We start from the raw sequence: 18,616 nt of genomic DNA on the forward strand, positions 1-18,616 counted from the left end.
TATTTACTTCCTTAACACAGTCAAAAAGGGACTCAATGACAAGGTGCTGTGGGAGGATGCTATATAATACTCCAGTTTGGATTATTTTCCAATACAGCAAGCACAGAGAACAAGAACACTACACCCCTGATTTGATCCTATAATCATGGGGGTGGAATGACTTTTTATTCTTTGACACTCTATTTCCACGGTTACTAACAACTTCCTAGAAGGCAAAGGAATATGCACTGCAGGTGGGTATTTTGCTTTAAACCAACTTGCATAGCGCTAGATACATTTTGAAAATTACTTAATAGAGATATACCATGTTTGAATAGATGTCTTTTTTTAGACACTTATTTATGAAAAATTTAGAACAAAATTGTTGTATCCCGAGCAATAAAAGTCCAGAGTCAATCAGTCAATCAATCATATCATTTGTAAAGCGCACTACTCATCAGTGAGGGTCTCAAGGCGCTGGGGTGGGGAATGCTGCTACTGCTCGAAATGCCAGGTCTTGAAGAATTTTCTGAAGGTCAGCAGGTCTTGGGTCTGCCGTAGGTGGATAGGGAGGGTGTTCCAGGTCTTGGCGGCGAGGTGGGAGAACGATCTGCCGCCTGAGGTCTCTCTTCGAAAGCGGGGGACTGTAGCAAGGGCGAGGTCAGAGGAGCGGAGCTGGCGGGTGGGGGTGTAGAAGCTGAGTCGTCTGTTGAGGTACGTTGGTCCGGTGTCGTGGAGTGCCTGGTGTGTGTGGGTGAGGAGCTTGAAGGTTATCCTCGTGTTGACCGGGAGCCTGTGCAGGTCTCTCAGGAGGGGCGTGATGTGGCTGCGCCAAGGGATGTCGAGGATCAAGCGTGCAGAGGCGTTCTGGATGCGTTGGAGCCGTCTCAGGAGTTTGGTCGAGACTCCTGCGTAGAGGGCGTTTCCATAGTCCAACCTGCTGCTGACAAGGGCCTGGGTGACTGTTCTTCTCGTTTCAGTGGGGATCCACTAGTAGATCCTATGGAGCATGCGGAGGGTGTTGAAGCAGGAGGAGGAGACGGCGTTTTCCTGTTTAGTCATGGAGAGGGTGGAGTCGAGGATGACCCCTAGGTTGCGCGTGTGGTCGGTGGGTGTTGGAGCGGTTCCCAGTGCGGTCGGCCACAAGGAGTCGTCCCAGGCCGAAGGGTTGGATCCGAGGATGAGGACCTCCGTCTTGTCCGAGTTCAGCTTCAGTCGGCTGTTCCTCATCCATTCAGCAACGGCCTTCATTCTTTCGTGAAGGTTGGTTTTGGCGGTGTGGGGGTCCTTGGTGAGGGAGAGTGTCAGCTGGGTGTCATCGGCGTAGAAGAGGATGTTGAGGTCGTGCCGACGGGCGACTTGGGCGTTCGTTGACAGTCTTCTCGATGACCTTTGCCGGGAACGGGAGCAGGGAGATGGGCCGGAAGTTCTTGAGGTCCTTGGGGTCCGCCTTGGGTTTCTTGAGTAAGGCGTTGATCTTGGCGTGCTTCCAGCTCTTCGGGAAGATTGCTGTCTTGAAGGAGGTGTTGATGACTTTCTGGAGATGGGGTGCGATGGATGTGCTGGCTTTGTTGAAGATGTGGTGTGGGCATGGATCTGACAGAGATCCGGAGTGGAGGGTGTTCATGATCTTGATGGTGTTATCATCATTGATGTTGGTCCAGTAGAGCAGGCGGTTGGTGCGGATGGTGGTCGTGGTGGTGGAGGTCTCAGTGGTTGTCGGGGCGGTCGTGACGTTGAAAATGTCGTGGATGTCTGTGATCTTGCGGTGGAAGAAGGTGGCCAGCGTGTCGCACAGGTCTTGCGAGGGTGGGACGTCATTGGTATTGGAGCTGGGGTTGGAGAATTCCTTCACGATGTTGAAGAGCTCTTTGCTGTTGTGCGCGTTGTTGTCTAGACGGACTTTGAAGGAGGCCCTTTTGGCAGATCTGATGCGGTGATAGTGTCTGCGGGTGACATTCTCGTGGGCGGCGTGGCTGTCCGGTGTTCGTTCACGGAGCCTGATCTTCTCCAGCTTTCGGCAGGTTTGCTTGGAGGCCCGGAGGTCTTCAGTGAACCAGCTGGCTTTCTTGTTGGTATGATTGTTGGAGAGTTTCTTAGAAGGGGCGAGGGTGTTGGCGCAGTCGTTGATCCACTGTCTGAGGTTGCAGGCGGCGGTGTCGGGGTCGGTATGGTCGGCGGGTGGGCTCTGGGAGAGGGTGGTGGTTAGCTGGTCTTCAGTGACTTTGCTCCAGCAGCGGTGAGGCATCTGTTGGGTGAGGTGGTGCATTGTGGGTTTCTTGAAGGTGAAGTGGATGCAGCGGTGGTCGGTCCAGTGGAGTTCGGTGGTATGGTTGAAGGAGACGTGGGGGCTTGCGGAGAAGATGGGGTCAAGCATGTGACTGGCGGAGTAGGTGGGTGTTGTGACGAGTTGTCTGAGTCCGAGGTTGGCTAGGTTGTCTATCAGGGTGCTGGAGTTGATGTCGTCATTGTTCTCGAGGTGGAAGTTCAGGTCCCCGAGGAGGATGTAGTCCGTGGAGGCGAGGGCGTGTGTGCTGACAAAGTCGTCGATGGAGTCGCTGAACTGTGGTTGGGGTCCGGGCGGTCTGTAGATGAGGGTTCCTCTGAGGGTGGTGTTGGGGTCGGTGTGGATCTGGAAGTGCAGGTGTTCGGCGGTGCTGAGGGTGTCGTCGGTGTTGGTCGAGACTCTGAGAGTGTTCCTGTGGACGATGGCGATTCCTCCTCCCGCTCTGTTAGTGCGGTCCTTGCGGGTGATCTTGTAGCCTTCCGGGACGGCTATGGCTATGGCTATGTCGGGTCCCGAGGCGGGGTTCAGCCAGGTCTCCGTCAGGAAGGCTATGTCTGGGGAGGCTGAGTTGAGTAGGTCCCAGAGTTCAACGGCATGGTTTCGGGCAGAGCCGGTGTTGAGAAGGATGTACGTCGTTACAACGCATGCTTTTACAATGCATGCCTTTACGACGCAAGTTTTACAACGCAAGTCGTTACAACGACTTGCATTGGGGGGCGCTGGATAGAGAATAGTTTAATTTACTATTCCAACTCCAGTCCCCGTGGATAGTAGGAAAGGTGTTGGATAGTAAATTAAAACTATTCCCTATCCTAGAGCGCCCCCCCAGCGCAAGTCATTGTAAAAGTTGCGTTGTAATGGTTGCGTCGTAAAGGTACTTTGTTGTAAAATTTGCGTTGTAAACGCTGTTCCCCGTTGAGAAGGATGCATCTGAGGTGGTTGGGTTCTTTGCTGGTCGGCAGCATGGTGGGGTGGATGCTTGTGAAGCTGCAGTTCCGGCAGGTGAAAGCTCCGTGGGTGCGCTTCGGGGCGGACAGGAAGCAGGTGTGTGATCGTCCGGTGTTGAGTGCGTGGAGGCAGAGCCGTGCAGCAGCGTGGGGAGCGAGCAGAGTATTAGCTATAATTCAGAATAAATGTGTCCACAAGTGTTCTTTTTCTTCTTCTTTTATTTCTCAAAAAGCTTTCAATTGGGTCCTAGCCAACACGTGTTTAGTCTTAAAGCGTAGTGCGCCTCAGACTTCTTCAGGGCAGGGAACTCACGATGTATTCCATTAACCATAACTTAATAACCACACTGTACATCACATTATGTCATCCAGAACTTCAGGTAAAGGTCAGTGAAAACTTAATAATAGAGATAACCCAAGAATAATAACAGCAAACATCCACAATCTCCTGTGCAACGCGTATTCACAGAAGACCTCCTCGTATAGGTGGGCTGACCTCACACTCACAGTCATGGGACCGATATTGACTGGAAAAGAGAGAACTCCTAAGCGTGGCATCTAGCCAAATTTTCTTCTTAATTGTGTGGACCCTGTCTACATGTTTGGTGATGGTTGGATGGGCATTACCTATATCCCCATGAGCAGCCTGATATTGTGAAACTTACCTTCAACAACTCAGCGCATCGAATACCCAACCATCTCCTTTTGTTGTTTCATTTATGAAAGTTTTAGGTTTCCTTCTAGAGGTAAGGTGTGGATATGTTATTTTCATCTTTTTCTTATTTCCTTGTAATAGAAAGTTTTCACAGATTGAATTCTAATATATACGAGGGTTTATGAATTAGGGGCAGTGTCCAACAATGTTTTACCATCTACCTACTATAAGGTGGCCGTCCGCATTTGCTGGACAGCATTAGAAGCAAGAGGCATTCCGTGGATCACGGGTGCCCAACTAAGGCTACTCTCCTTGTGTAGACCCCAACAAAGTAAGTCCCATTGTTTCCAGAACTAGATCACCAGAAGCCTGATTGGCCATAGTAAGTTGAAATGAAGACAGGAGATCTGGAGATGGGTCGCAAGCGATAAGAGGTGATACAGTATGAGGAAGGTCTTTTTCTGACACAGGTTATGAGAGGTCTGTTTTTCTCCCCAGATTAAGTGGTTGATTCAAAATTTTCTAGGTGATGGTAGTCTATGGTACTGTGCATGTTATTTCCTTAATGATGGCACATTGTGGATGTGTCTATGGGGGGTTTAGCTGTGTATTGTGTGTATTGCGTTTATTTTGTCCACTATTGAATAATTTTTGTTATATTTATTGAGATATATTGCATTTGTAGGTAATCTTGTCTCTGCCCTAGCAATCTTCTGGCTTTCATTTTGGTCATTCTGTTCCCTGATTAAGATGTACGCAATTTGCTGTGTGACACCGAAACGTGCATCGGCACAAAGTGAGTAGTATTATGTAAAGGGCCAGAGGACATCGACAAAAAGTCACAACTATCTAATAATATGGATATAGGTATACAATTGATGAAATAGAAAAAATACAGATATTGTTGGTTATTAATGAGAAGAGGAGGTCAATATGTATACTTAGATACATCATCTACATATATAGGTTGGATGCGAACACAATCTGTTTTGGTCAATCGAAACAGAAAATATAGATTTCATTCATTATATATTGTTGATGTACATGGGACTTAAAGACTGCTTTTCTGATATGGTGTAGGTGGGTTTGTGTGTGGTATAAATGCATTGGAGTTTTAATGGGGTATGGCAGAGTGCAATACAATGAGATTGTAATACAGTGAGACAGTGATAAATGTCATGCTGATTTTAGGATTATGCAGTTACCAATGTACGAAATTAGTTGAAGTATAATCAAAAGAATCATTCATTTTTTAAAGGATTAAGTCTTAATAAATGATAATTTATCTATATATTGAAGAGTTATTTTGGTTGATCACCTAGTGACTATGTGCCTTTGAGGAGGAAGGGTGTTTGGTTCTTCTTTAATATTTCCCTGTCCCAGACCTCACTAATTATTCAGGTACCCCGTGTTTTTTGTAATTTGGACTGTGTTCTTCTTCACATTGGTGATGAGTACGAGCTGAGGAACCCTGCACATCAGGAAACGTCTCAACACCTATACAGAGTTAAAAAACAGGAAAGTAAGGAAGGAGATAAAATTGTAGCAAAGGGAACTGTTGTGAGCTCTTCTCCCCAATTAACTTTTGTTCAAAACTGCTCCTTCAGGTAAATGAAACTTGCATTATTCAATTTTAAAGAGCGTCATCAAAACGGCTCATGATAAGCAACTCTTACTGGCTTGAAGCACACGAGCTGCTGTCTGGTTGACCATTTGTGATGAGAACTCAAGGCGAGTTACAGCAATCCGGACATCACCCCTGTATCCCTGTCTTTGCATTCACGGAGGGCACCAAAAGAAAAACGTGACGTAGTGAGTGTAAGTGCCTGTGTGCAGCATCACAGCGCCGGAGGCATTGGTAGCCGAAGCAAGACAAATTTGTCATATTCCAAGCTATTATGAGCATGCAGTGTCTATTCGTGTGTTGGTTGCTGGAGTAACCAAGGGTTATTTTTTCAAGTCAGAATAGTCTGTGAGCCAGGTTAAAACATTTATATATTTTACATTGCGGAGGGTGTAACACTTACTGTTTTGAGATGATCCAGGCCTCGGGTGCTGCTTCAAGCACCGGCATGTTCTATGGTCACTCTGGTGCATCTTTTATCATTGCATCAAATTACTTTTTGAGAAAGAACTCAGATGCTATACTGGGTACTGGTGTGGAAAGAACTGAGATTTTGTTTTTATTGCTTGTGTTGAATAATATAAATATTAACAACAGTACAGAGGAGATCTTCATCAACAAAGGAGTGGTTTGGACAGTTTGGGAATGGTCTACAGTTGAGTGCTTTGCATTTAAAAATTATTTGGATTGGTAGTGTAGACATCATATAATGCACAACTTCACTCCCATCATATTTGCTGTCCTCTCCAAGGAAGCAAACAATTAAATGGTTTAAATGGGAAAAAGTATTTTCACACAATGCAAGAGAGTGTGGGACCTCTTTGAGTGTGAAGAGGAAATCTCTGTTGCTTCATTGTTTAGGCCCAGCGGACCGAGAGGTTTTTCAATATCTGACAGACCTTGTGGATAGTGAATATGAGGGTACGACTGAATTTGAGGTATGCATTAAAATGTTAGATTATCATTTTCTACCAAACGTGAGCACAATTTTGGAGTGATATCATTTTGGTATTAGGATAGAAATACCGCAAGAATTGGTAGAGAACTATGTCACCTATATACCCAAATTGGGTGCCTCTTGCAAATTTGAAGGTTCTCTTGATGAAGGCATTCGGGATCAATTCATGTTGGTGTGCAATATAGAAAGAGTCCGGGACGAGTTGTGACAGAAAGATGATCCAAAGCTGGATGACGTATTGTTGTTGTTGTATAAGCTTTATTTCCACAGCTCATGTCATAAAAGCTATAAAAAACTATTTTTTTAATAAAAAAGATAAAAGTAAACAATTTATACAGGAACATATTGCAGGTAGTGCAGCTGCTGTTGGACCTGGTTTACACTCCCCAGCAAGTATTGTTGATAAGTAAGAAAACTGAGCATTGGTGGATGTGATAGAAAAAGAAAATTGAGGTTCTTCTTTAGAGTCACCAAGGGGAAAAATTCTGAGTCTCAAAAGAAAAAGTTCAAAGGTAACTGTTTAAAGTGTGGTGCACCTGATCATGTGGCAAGTGATAAGTCTGATGGAAACTAGATCACTATGGGAAATGGTTCAGACCACCAAATAATATAAAAGAGTGAAAGAGGCGGCTTTGGAGGATAACTATATGCATGACAGTCTCCATTGGGGAGAGTTCTTCAGGTGAGACACCAGAGAAAGAAAAGTCCTGTTGATTGAGTCAATGTTAATGTTTTTAAGGAGGAAATGGTATTCAATTCTGGTGTGAAAATGTTAGATCCTAGAGAGTTTTATATACAGAATCTTCTCAAAAAGGTTGAAGCATTGAAATCGGACATACTACCTTTGGCTTAAGGGGGACAACCTAGTAAGCTGTGTGGATATGCCATTGGAGCATTGGAGAAAAAGAAATGTTTCACAGCTGGGAAGATTTATATTTCCAGTAAGGGGGATTGTATCATCAGCTGGTTGCACCAACATGATTTAAATCTTATATTGAATCCGTACAGCGTCGCCTCCCATGTTGAAAGATATTGTGCCAGGACTAGTGGAATTGTTACAAGGCAATGCTTCAGTTGAATCGTAAATTAGTTCAGGGGGAAAAAAATGAGATTGGTGCCTTGGCCATGGTGTTCTGTCGGGAGATTGCTGATAGGTTGCCGGACTGAATACCCACATAAAATTGTGTTGAAAGAGAATGTCACCACAAGTGTGTGCAAAGTGAGAGGAGTCCCTTTTGCATTGACAAAGTCTACAGCAGTTGAGATGGATAAGCTGAAAAAGGATGGAATTATTGAACATGTGCAATCATCAGAGTGGGTGGCTTCAATGGTACTTGCTTGCAAAGCTTCAGAGGATATTAGGCTATGTGTAGATTTGAGGAGTTGAACAAATCAGTGGTTGTAGATAGATACTCTCTTCCCTATACCATGGAGATGTTGGCCCAATTGGAGTTGGTAGTTGTTTTCTCCACTTTAGACCGAAAGTGCACCTAAGGCACCTAAGGCAAGCCCGTCTGCGCCTGTCCGTGACCCGACTGCGGGCAGAGCCAGGAACTCTGTATCTCTGACCGGCAATCGCTATGGCACCACGACCCTCCTCGCACTCAACACCGGAAGACACACAGACTGCAAACTGGCCTCACCAAACACAACCCACGGCCTGTTATCCTGCCTCCGCTGCAGCTGGACCTTCACTACCACCCCAACCCCCAACACCACCACCAAAACCAACACCAATGACACCCTCAGCTGCATCCTCCTCATCAGACTACCATGTCTATGATCGTATTTAAATAAAGAAACTTGTTTTTTGAAATGCAGACTGTTTTTCTTAAAGGAAAGAGGGCAGTAAATTATGAGAAAAGCTTTTTTTAAGTGTGCTTAAGAGTGTCGATGGTCCCCTGAACCACTAACTACTATCCAACATTTTATTACATTTTCAAAAGCGAAGTGGTCTCACCAAAGTGACCACCCCAAACTTGGGAGTCAGTAACTTTTCAATGTTTTGCAACTAGATTACAGTCACAAACCACTGATACATCCCTTAACAAATCTTCACTTCAAATGGACACCCTAGGCATGCCCCTTACAAAGAGTGATTTGTTCTGTCTTTCTAAACTCATTTTGTGATTTGGTAACATATTAGTTAATCGCAAAATTACAATTACAATACATATCACAAGCTTATCGACAGAAAAATGGCTTTGTATTGTAAGCTAACTGTTACGCATTCTGTTCCGCTTCTGACTATAGCCTATTTGTCAAGAGGTACTGATTTTTTAAGTGACAAAATTTCATCAAAGTGGTTCCTAAGCAAATAGATGGAGGGGATGCATTCCACATTCTTGCCAAACAACAACCTCTTTTAGCATTCCAACACCCTAAGTGCAGGTTTCCAAGTAAATATGGGATCTCATGTCAATATTATTTGCACCCAATTCCAGATTCCAGATTCCAGGTCGGGAGGTAATTTCACTTCGACCCACAATCGTTCTCCATACAAATGCCTCCAGTTACTATCTAGAGAAATTTGCTTTGGAAAAAGGGTACCCATGTGATGTGGCCATGTGGTAAAACTACTCAAGCATCTTCGTTGTGCATTCTGACCCGAAGAACCTCTCAGCATTCCTTCACCATATCTGGATGGAAGATCTCACTACCACACTCAAAACTTGTTTCACTACAGTACTTAGTTTTTGTGTTTTCTGGGTCAATGACTTACAAATATCTTAGTATGTATACCCTGGCAGACAGATTCAAGGGCAGAATCAGGGAACAAGGGGGAGCAGAGTGATAACGGGATAAAGTATCTATCCACTACACAAATCCTTGATAAAATTGTGAACAACTCAAACATAAGGTAAAATCTGTGTGACCTCTCATCTGTATAAAATGTCTGTCTTACAACACTAGGGTGCTTTATAGGGGTTGGTGAAACATGTGTAGTTCCATGTTGTGTAATCACGGGAAATGAAAAAATAATTAAGGAGGATTCAATGGAATTACGTGAGCATTTGGGCATTTAGCACCATTTTCTTTGCATAAAAAGACCTCCTCAAGCCCAATAAAGATGTGAGGATGCATTTGTGCTAGGAAATAATGCTGAATACAACAGAACATTAGTAGTGAGCATGAGCAGCCGCCAATGGTCTCTAAATGTGTACTTGAGTAGGATGTTCCTCCAACTTACTTAAATGTGAACAAAAATATTTAATACCAAATAATAAAGAATTTTTTCCCTTTTTTGAGGACTGGTACAAAAGCTCTAACTGTCTGGAAGGCCTAGGTCATTAATACACTAAATAGAACAACAAAACAAAATACAGAGGAGAGAGGGATTTGGGTCAGCCAGCTACAGACGTGGCTTCCTTGTTTCGTTTTAGATCGAGCCTAGGCAGCATGCATGCACTTTCTTTGAGACATGCTGTATTCACTATATGGGCTTCAAATCCACCCCTGCTTTTCATTGGTCAGTGTCCTTAAAAATGTCTTGCTCGTGAGTGGTTAATCTTGTTTCTTTGTTCCACCTTTTAGTCAATTATTAACTGCCACTGAGCAGGCCCCCAGGACTTCTACTCTTCCACTTGTCCCATTTTATTTCCAGGCTCAGGGACACATTTTTTAATTTTCAATGATCACTTCCCACAAGTATACCCGTTTCATTTCAATTGCTCAGCACGGTGCCCATTTCACAGCAGCCACGCTTCCTATGCTATCTGTGCATGTTTCCCTGCCCTTTCTCGGCACCTGAGCGCCTGTTTACTTTTCATAACTTCAAAAGTGAGAAGATTTATTTTTAAATCTATAAGCCGCACTCCATACATTTTGTTTGTGCTCCCTATCAAAAATCACCTCCCGCTGTTATTTAACACACTCCCTTTGCTTACCACCACCCTCCTGCTGGCCGTTCTTATTTATTTTAGCTATTTGACAAAGGGGAACCCCACCTGAAGTTATCGGAGCACATTACACAAATACATGTTGCATTACAAAGGGATATGAAGAGATTAAGTGAATTATCCCGAATTTCAGGAATTTGAGCCTCCTGCAAAGACTCGAACCCGGTTCGCCAGCTTCAAGGTTGGCCACTTTAACCCTTACACCATATCCTCTTTCATTGAGAGTAGCATAGAAGATGGCTGGCACTTCGTTGGCACGCACAGTTATAGTGCATTCCCAGTATGCATTCCAAAGCAGCACTGGCCATCTTGATATCTACTTCTGCAGCCAATTTCAATAGTGTAGTATGTGTGGTGCGTGTTTGCTCTAATAACCTGGAATGTCTTTGCACCAGGGGCTGGTTGCGCATTCTGAAACGAATAGTGGGTGACTTGTGCATATTCAGATTAATATTCCTAAACTTCACAGTCAGCGCAAAGTTTTTCTTTTCTACACGAGTCATGACAGTAATAGAGTAACACTTTAAAAACTTCCTATGAGACATTGAGTATGGGGTCACAATGACGCCTCCTTTCGTAAGTGTTAAGGACCGAATGTTTATTACTCTGAAGTGGTCCTTGTCTTTGTGTTTTTTAAATCTTTTTAGTTCCTTCCCTCCCACACCTATTTTTCTTTTCCCTCCCAACTGCCCACCCATCCTTGTTTCCCAACCCCTGCCCACCGTTTAAAATTTTCACCTATTGGAGGAGGCGCATGACGCAGCATGCTGTTGATGCATGTCCTAACCGACAGCAGTGTTCTCTGTGCCTCAAATGCTGCTCACTCACTATATTGTGCAGGTAATAGATGGTCCGATAAGAGTCCCAATCCCATCAATGCTGCTGTGGTGGTGTGCCTAAATGTGTACTTGTTTGTGTTTTGTTGCCGACCTGAAACCCCCCACTCAGCTAGCACCTCAACAGCGGCATCTCATTTTCAAGAGCAGTGCGAGAGCGGTCAGCTTTTAGTTTATTTTGGAAGTACTCTTTTCCTTTTTGAAAAGAAACAATGAATGCCCTTGCATTAAAATTTGCTTTTGCATGCTTGCATTGCACCAGGCTTGTAGGGCAAAGTGACTTCCTGCATGGGGCTGGTGTATTATAACCGTTTCACTGTTTAGTTTTTTCTTCTGGTTTATGGCTGGTTCTGTTTCTCTACATCGGGCATATCCCTCAATCTTCCTCATCTCGAGGGCCCATCAGACAGTCAGCCGGCTTGCTAGCTTGAAGCCCCTCCCTACAGCTCTGTACTCTGTCAGCCCATGTTGCTTTCGCTCTATGCTTGCATTTCAAGCCCAAGCCAACTCTCCCACGACCACTGCCACTCTCACTGTGCCCAACACCAAATGGGACCCTATCTTTCTGAAAGTCAGTCAGGAGGGCGAATCCCTCACCTCAATGTGTATTTTAGCGCTTCCTGCTTGCAGTTTTATGTGGCTGCCAGTACTCTGATCACCTCTCTCCTCTTGACCTGCTACTGCTGTGTAACCGAGCCCCTCTCCTCATGCCCTTTTCCCCAAAAAAACAACTGGAACTTCCACAATTGTGCTGCCTCACAACCAGTCATTTAAGTTTTGCTCTCCTGGTACTGTTTCTGCTGCCCCCTCCTGCCTGCCCCTGGTTTCTGCTGTCCACTCCTGCCCACCCCTGCTTTTTCTCTCCCCACCACTCTCGTCCCCGTTTCTTCTCACCCTCCCAACCCCCTTCTCTGTTTATTCTCCCAACAGAAGGTTAAAACGAACATTTACAATGCAACAGGACTCGCAATGACATTGTTTTGAGCTATTGGCATTGAAAATGTTATTGTTTTTCTTTCCCTTCGTGAAGCATTAATCAAGTAATGGCATTGTAAATGACAATGTATTTTACCCACTGTTGATTACCGCAAAGCTCATCAGTGACCTAAAAAGCAGTAATCAACTAAATTAGCTACAAAAAACACAGATCTGTGATATGTTACGGTTGTGCCTTAGAGCATGCACACTACCCCTGTGTTATGTATAAGTGGACTGTCAGGCTCTTCTTTTAAGGACTCCGCCCCTCGTGACACCAGACCTTTTCAGCTGTGACACCTTGGCCCCCATTTTATGAGATCCAGCAGTCATTTTGTTATGATTTTTATATATAATTGGCTAACGGCAGGCCTACACATGAACATGGCTGAGAAGCTTACCGAGCAGCCTCAGGGGATGCCACTCGTCAACTACAAGGTCTTTCTTCCTTTAAGATTTTGACAGGTCGGCGCTGAATACTAAATAGTACATATGCTTATTGCCGTAGACACCAAGGTTCATGTGCATGTTTCGGCGCTGACAGAATGACAGGGATCTCTGCTCGGTAGAAGGGAATATTAAAATAATTGTCCATAAGCAATGCCCCGTCTTACTTGTTCTAGGTAAAACTCACATTTGAAATGTAAACTACATTTTAAGCAAAGGAACCAAAATATCAAATTAACTTGAGGGGATTCAAAGAGATCATTGACAGAAACTTATATTGTCTCTATTATTGCCTTTTATTTTGTCACATTACCATTCTTAACTGCCTACTAACAGTGTAATACATATGGCACCTTCAGCAAGTCTTGTCTTTTTAAACTAATGCACTTTGCATGCTGACATTTTTTATCTCATCCTTAACCCGTTTCATGCGCCGCCGATTTTGCGGAAGTGCGGCACTTCCGCAAAACGGGCGGGCCGCGTCGGCCAATGGCCGACGGCAGCACTGGGCAGGTGGTGCTGCCGTCGGCCAATGGCCGACGGCAGCATGGAAGGGGTTAATTGTTAAAGGTGAAACTACGAGCCCCAATATGGAATGCTCTGTTGCTAAAAACACAGGATCGGCTGATGATGTTGCACAAGACATGGGGCAACATCGCAGTACTGAACTTATTTCCCATTCGAACATTGCAGTATTATCAGTCATCTCTTCAAAGGCGCATACATATAAAAGACTGCCAACAGGCTATTGGCCGCCTTGTGAGGAATGATACTTTAGGGGTAATTTAGAGCCTTTCTGATCGTTGACTCCTGAACATGACAGAAAAAAAGTTACCTAAAAATAATGAAAGGGACCTATCCCTCAACCAGAGTCGATGACGCTGATTGACCTAACACACCTACACATAAGTAACAAACATGCTATACTCTGTATTTTCAATTGCCTCGGTATCACTTAAGGAATAGTACTGAGAAACTGGAAAAGCAAATGCAAGTTAAAGTTCAGAGCCTGCCTCAGTGTCCAACTACGAAACCGCTTCAGAAAAGAAACATTCAGACCACAAGACAATGAAGAGACCTTTAGCGAATCATTAAATATTGTTAACTTTAAATGCAGAATAGCCTTGCAGCTTTTATGGTGCATATTTTATCAGCTTATTTAACTCTTTCTCTTCTCCTTTTAATCTTCCTCTATCGGTCGGTAAATATTAATTGAGAAATTAAACAGAATACGTACTGATTTCATGATTACTTTCTTTAGCATGCTTAAATGTGTTGTTTTTAAATTGCAACTTCTACTATACAATAAAATATTAGAAAAATATATGACAAAACAGAGGAACATGTTGGTTTTTTAACCAGAGCTCCAGAATTTCATCCAATGCCTTTTATATCTTTTTATTTTGCAGGTTTATCTAGTGTCCCCACACCCTGAGTGAAACTAGAGATATGCAGTGAAAGAGGTTAGATATACGAAAAAACAAAGCAATGCTCGAAAATAACAAGCTCTCCAAACAGTGCTTGTTTGTTACAGCCCTGTCTCCTTTTGGGACGACCCATCCCAGCTGGATCTTACAGCTTTTTTCTATAACATGCCTCATAAAGATAAGAAATTGCTTCACGACAGCCGTGAAGCAGGCGATCCTCTCCGGATGGGCCGTCTGAAAAGGAGAAAGGGCAGCGGCTACAAAACCCCATTTTCAATGGCAGGCCACCGTTTAGCATAATCGGTTACACCAGCCAATGAAAATGAGGGGCGGGGCTTTGAGCCCCCTTCTCAAATCTCCTCTCTAACTTTATGGCTCGCCGAGCGAGCAGCGCATGTGCTGCAACACTAGGCGAGACCTATAAAGCACTATGAAGTGGTCAGTGCTAGCCGCTCCATAGTACTTTTTTTTATTATCCCTTTATCAACCCCCACCTTCCCCCCTAATCCCTTTACCCAACCCCACTTGTCTCGGGTTGCGGTGGGAGAGGCTTCTGTTATTTGAGGTTTCTACTTTTGAGGGCGTCAGGATTCTAGGTGTTAATGCACATGCATTTTTAAGGCGACAATCCCCTCTGCAGAAGATGAGCACAGTAAACTCTTCCCCAAAGGTGTAGTCTGGGTTACTAAATAATATAACACACGCATTTGTAAAACACATGTTCACCGTCGGAGTCTCCTGGGACTGTTAACGTGTTTGCTGCTGCTTACGCCAATAGTACTGATTTGTCTACCTTGCAAGGATAAATGGTTGTGTGGGTCTGCTTGGATTTAAACTTTGGCAATGCAGGCATACACAGATCACTAATGTCGTGTTTATGTTGCGCTGAAAGGCCTTATCTCCAGCCAGCCATCTTTGCCCTGCTTCTGTTACTAACTCACATGTGAGGCAGATTCTGCACTTCTATGAAAGAGAAAAACTATTTAATTGATTTCGAAATTAGTAAACTAAATCCTCCAAATTAGCCTATTTCTCAATAAAATCTCCTGAATCATAGCCCCATCAATGTTTGGCGCTTTGGCATGTTCTATAAACACATAAACTTGCATACATGCATGCACACTTACATGAGGGTGGATACCAGAGAGACACTGCAGAACACTCCAGTGCTCATACAGTCACATAAAGATCTCACATTGGTAAATTCAACACATAATGTTGTGTTGCGGTTAAGTTGTCTTTAAGTCACCAATGTTGACCTTGAATTTATACATTCATAATTTTCAACTGTCAAAATAAAAACTAAGATATGCTGGCATAGCCTGGCACCAGTCTATACTGTGTCTGAGCACAGTAGAAAAGAGTAAACGCTGCAGACTATTGACATCTCCTCTGATTTAAATGCTCAGTCAATACCTTGATGTCCAAACCATGGCATGCTCGCCACTCTCTTGACTTCTATTTTTTTAAGTGTGCTTGGCATATAGTTGTGGTGGTAAGATCTTTAACTGTTTGACAAATACATTTTACTGGCCTCCACTCGCATTAAGGCAACATTTCATACTTTTAGTGGCAATCAGGCAAGATTATGGTGTACCAGAGTTTACGCACACCCCAAGTCGGGTAGGGGCAGAAGCCGGGTACATCTGCATTTCGTTTTAAAGCTCAGGGCTCTCACTGGAGGCTTTAAATAATGCCTACAGCCTATCGCCATCTACTGAGTCCTGGTCTGAAACATGACATACATACTAAGTTCTTGTGTTTGCAGTATTTACATTTTAAACCATGCACTCTGACTGCCTCTCTCATGCGGTTGACTTCAGGTCTTCGAGCACAGTTTCTTTCCCATGTCTTTTCAAGATATCCGTCCCTCAATACCACGCTCTCCTCCTCTTCTTGGGGTGTCTTCTGCGTACACAGGTGCTCCCTCTTTATGCGTCTGTCGCCTGCTCCCCCTTCTTTCCCTCTTTCTCACACATTCTTTCTCTCCTCTATTTGGAGTCCATTCACCACTTCATTCACAAACTACCTATCCCTCTCTGACTTCCAGGCCCGGACTGACTATCAGGCAGTTTGGAATGCTGCCGAGCTGGGGGCTGATTTCACTGTGGTGGGGGCTGCACACGCAGGTCTCCATGAACGAAATCAGTCCCCAGCACAACAGCATTCCAAACTGCCCGGTAGCCAGTCCGGCCCTGCTGACTTCCCCTCTATTCTGTACAGCTCTCGCCCCTATCTGTCCACCATGCCACATAATAACACTGCACAAATCCACTCCACACCACACAATTTTACCCCACACAATTCCACAGCTAACAATTCCAATCCAACCCTCACAATCCACTGCACACCACATACATCCAGTTCACTCCAAACCCAAACACATCGGTAAAAGACATTGTCACTTGCACAACAATAGCTCTAACTCTCTCAAATGTGAGACCTATTGTCATTCCCAATGCTTGTTCTGTATTTGCTATTGGTTGCGTGACCTGTCAGCCCAGTGTATTTAATGGATGTTTACATTATGGTATATACAGTTTCCATTGAGGTATTAATAATGAATCATAAAGTAGGTTGTGTTATTACAATTGTTTGTCCTTCTTGAGAATGCCATAAAGTCACAACAATAATGCTAGGTAGAGGGTCCTTTTATAAACCTAACCTGCTGTGCAGCCCTTCTCATGCCTCTACCAAGCCACTTCTGACTAATTCAGAGTGTTCAACAAATCCCCACATGCTTCTGTCATGTGGCTCCGTTCCACTAACACTAATTGTATTCAATAGACAGAAGAACCCGATATCCCTAGGAGCCAGGGCAATCTAAGTATGGTGAAAAAGAAGGAGGCGTTTGGAGTTATATGCACACCAGTTAACAAAATGGTAGCAAGCTGTACCTAACATTGCAATAACTTATTGTGGAACAGTGTCAGATGAAGTAATTATATACTCATGATTCTAAATACGTATAACTTGTGGATGAGTTTGACAGTCACCTGAAAAAAAAATTACAAGACTCACAGTTTACCTAGGTCTGATGGTGTATGTACAAACGAGACTAACTCTTCAAGGGTATCATTAATGGTTAAGAAAGGCACAGCAGTGCAGCAGAAAGTAGCTTCAAGGAAGGCACACATTTAAGGCCATTAAACCCCTCATAAACCAGGCAGATCTACCTAAATGCTTGGCTTTGCCATGCATACTTAACTGGGGTAGGTAATGGTATAGTAATGTGTACCTAATAGGGCGCCATGATAATGGCTTAAATGTGTACTTAATCAGGACAGTGTGAACCTGACCTACAAAGTGCACTTACCTAGGGAAAAATGGCATTGTGATGTGTACCAAACTGGCGCATTGTGACCCAGCAAAAAGGAGATTGTAATTTATAGGCTCCTCAATGGCGAATATTTACATCTAGAGATGGAACTTACTAGATATAAACATTTGTATTTCAATCTGTTGCCTCTAAAAAATTGTTCTGTCATAATATCACCCTCACTTCAGCTAGAACTGACGTCGCTGGGAAGCCCGGTGTCGGGTACCCATGCGCTCTACAAAAGCTTCTGAATAGAATAGAATATCAGGGCAAAATATTGAGGAATGTTTTACTGCTAGGGAGGAGTCTGGGATGATAATAGGGAAGGTAGTGAACGCCCACAAAATCTTTACTGAATTCTCAATTCACATGCCTTTGCAACATTTGTTTGTCAATTTACACACTACATAGCAAGTATCGGCAAAGCCAATTGGTCTCAGCTCTAAATTACTGAGGTTTTGCCTTTACCAATGCTGTTCTCATTGCTGGTTGCTCACGAATGCATATGCCATGACTCATGTGCATGCATGGCCAGCAATCTTGAAATGGGTTTTCAATTAGAGAAAACTCATTCCAAGATGGCAACCACATGCACACATGCATCAAGAGGCACATACATGCATGTGTCATAACACATGCACAGAAACACATCATGACGCACAAGCATCTAAACATTGAGAAGAGGCAGACCAGTCAGACGTTTCCTGAATTTGAGTTGATGTGTGCATTTCCGTATGTGGACGGGTAATTTGTTCCAGTACCAGGGGGCCAAGTAGGAAAAAGATCTACCACCTGAGCGGGAGTTCCTCTAGGAATAGTGAGAAAGGATTTGTCCAAGGATCTTAGGGGTCTACCTGGCTGGTTAGGTGGAATCTTCTCTGCAAGATAACTAGGTCCTATGCTGTTTAGAGAATTATGAGTTATACTGCAGATCTTAAAGATAATTCTTTTTACACACCAGGAGCCAGTGAAGGGAGCGCAAAAGGGCTGAAGAGGCAGCCCCGGAAAGAAGATTTTGGATAAGGCAAGCGGTATTTTGGACCACTTGAAGTTTGGTAGCAGCCAGTAGGGCGTTACAATAGTCCAGACGGCTGATAAGCAGTGCTTGGACCAAAGATTTGCACACATACAGTGGAAGTAAAGGAAAGACTCTTCACAGCAGACGCATCATGTGAAAGCAGGTGCCAGTGGTAGCCAATACCTGTTCTTTCATGGTCAGCGCCTGATTGAAGCAAACGCCCAGGTTCCCTGTCAGCCCACCAA

This window comes from Lissotriton helveticus, chromosome 2_2 (assembly GCF_964261635.1).
Source record: "Lissotriton helveticus chromosome 2_2, aLisHel1.1, whole genome shotgun sequence".
NCBI classification, from domain to species: Eukaryota; Metazoa; Chordata; class Amphibia; order Caudata; family Salamandridae; genus Lissotriton; species Lissotriton helveticus.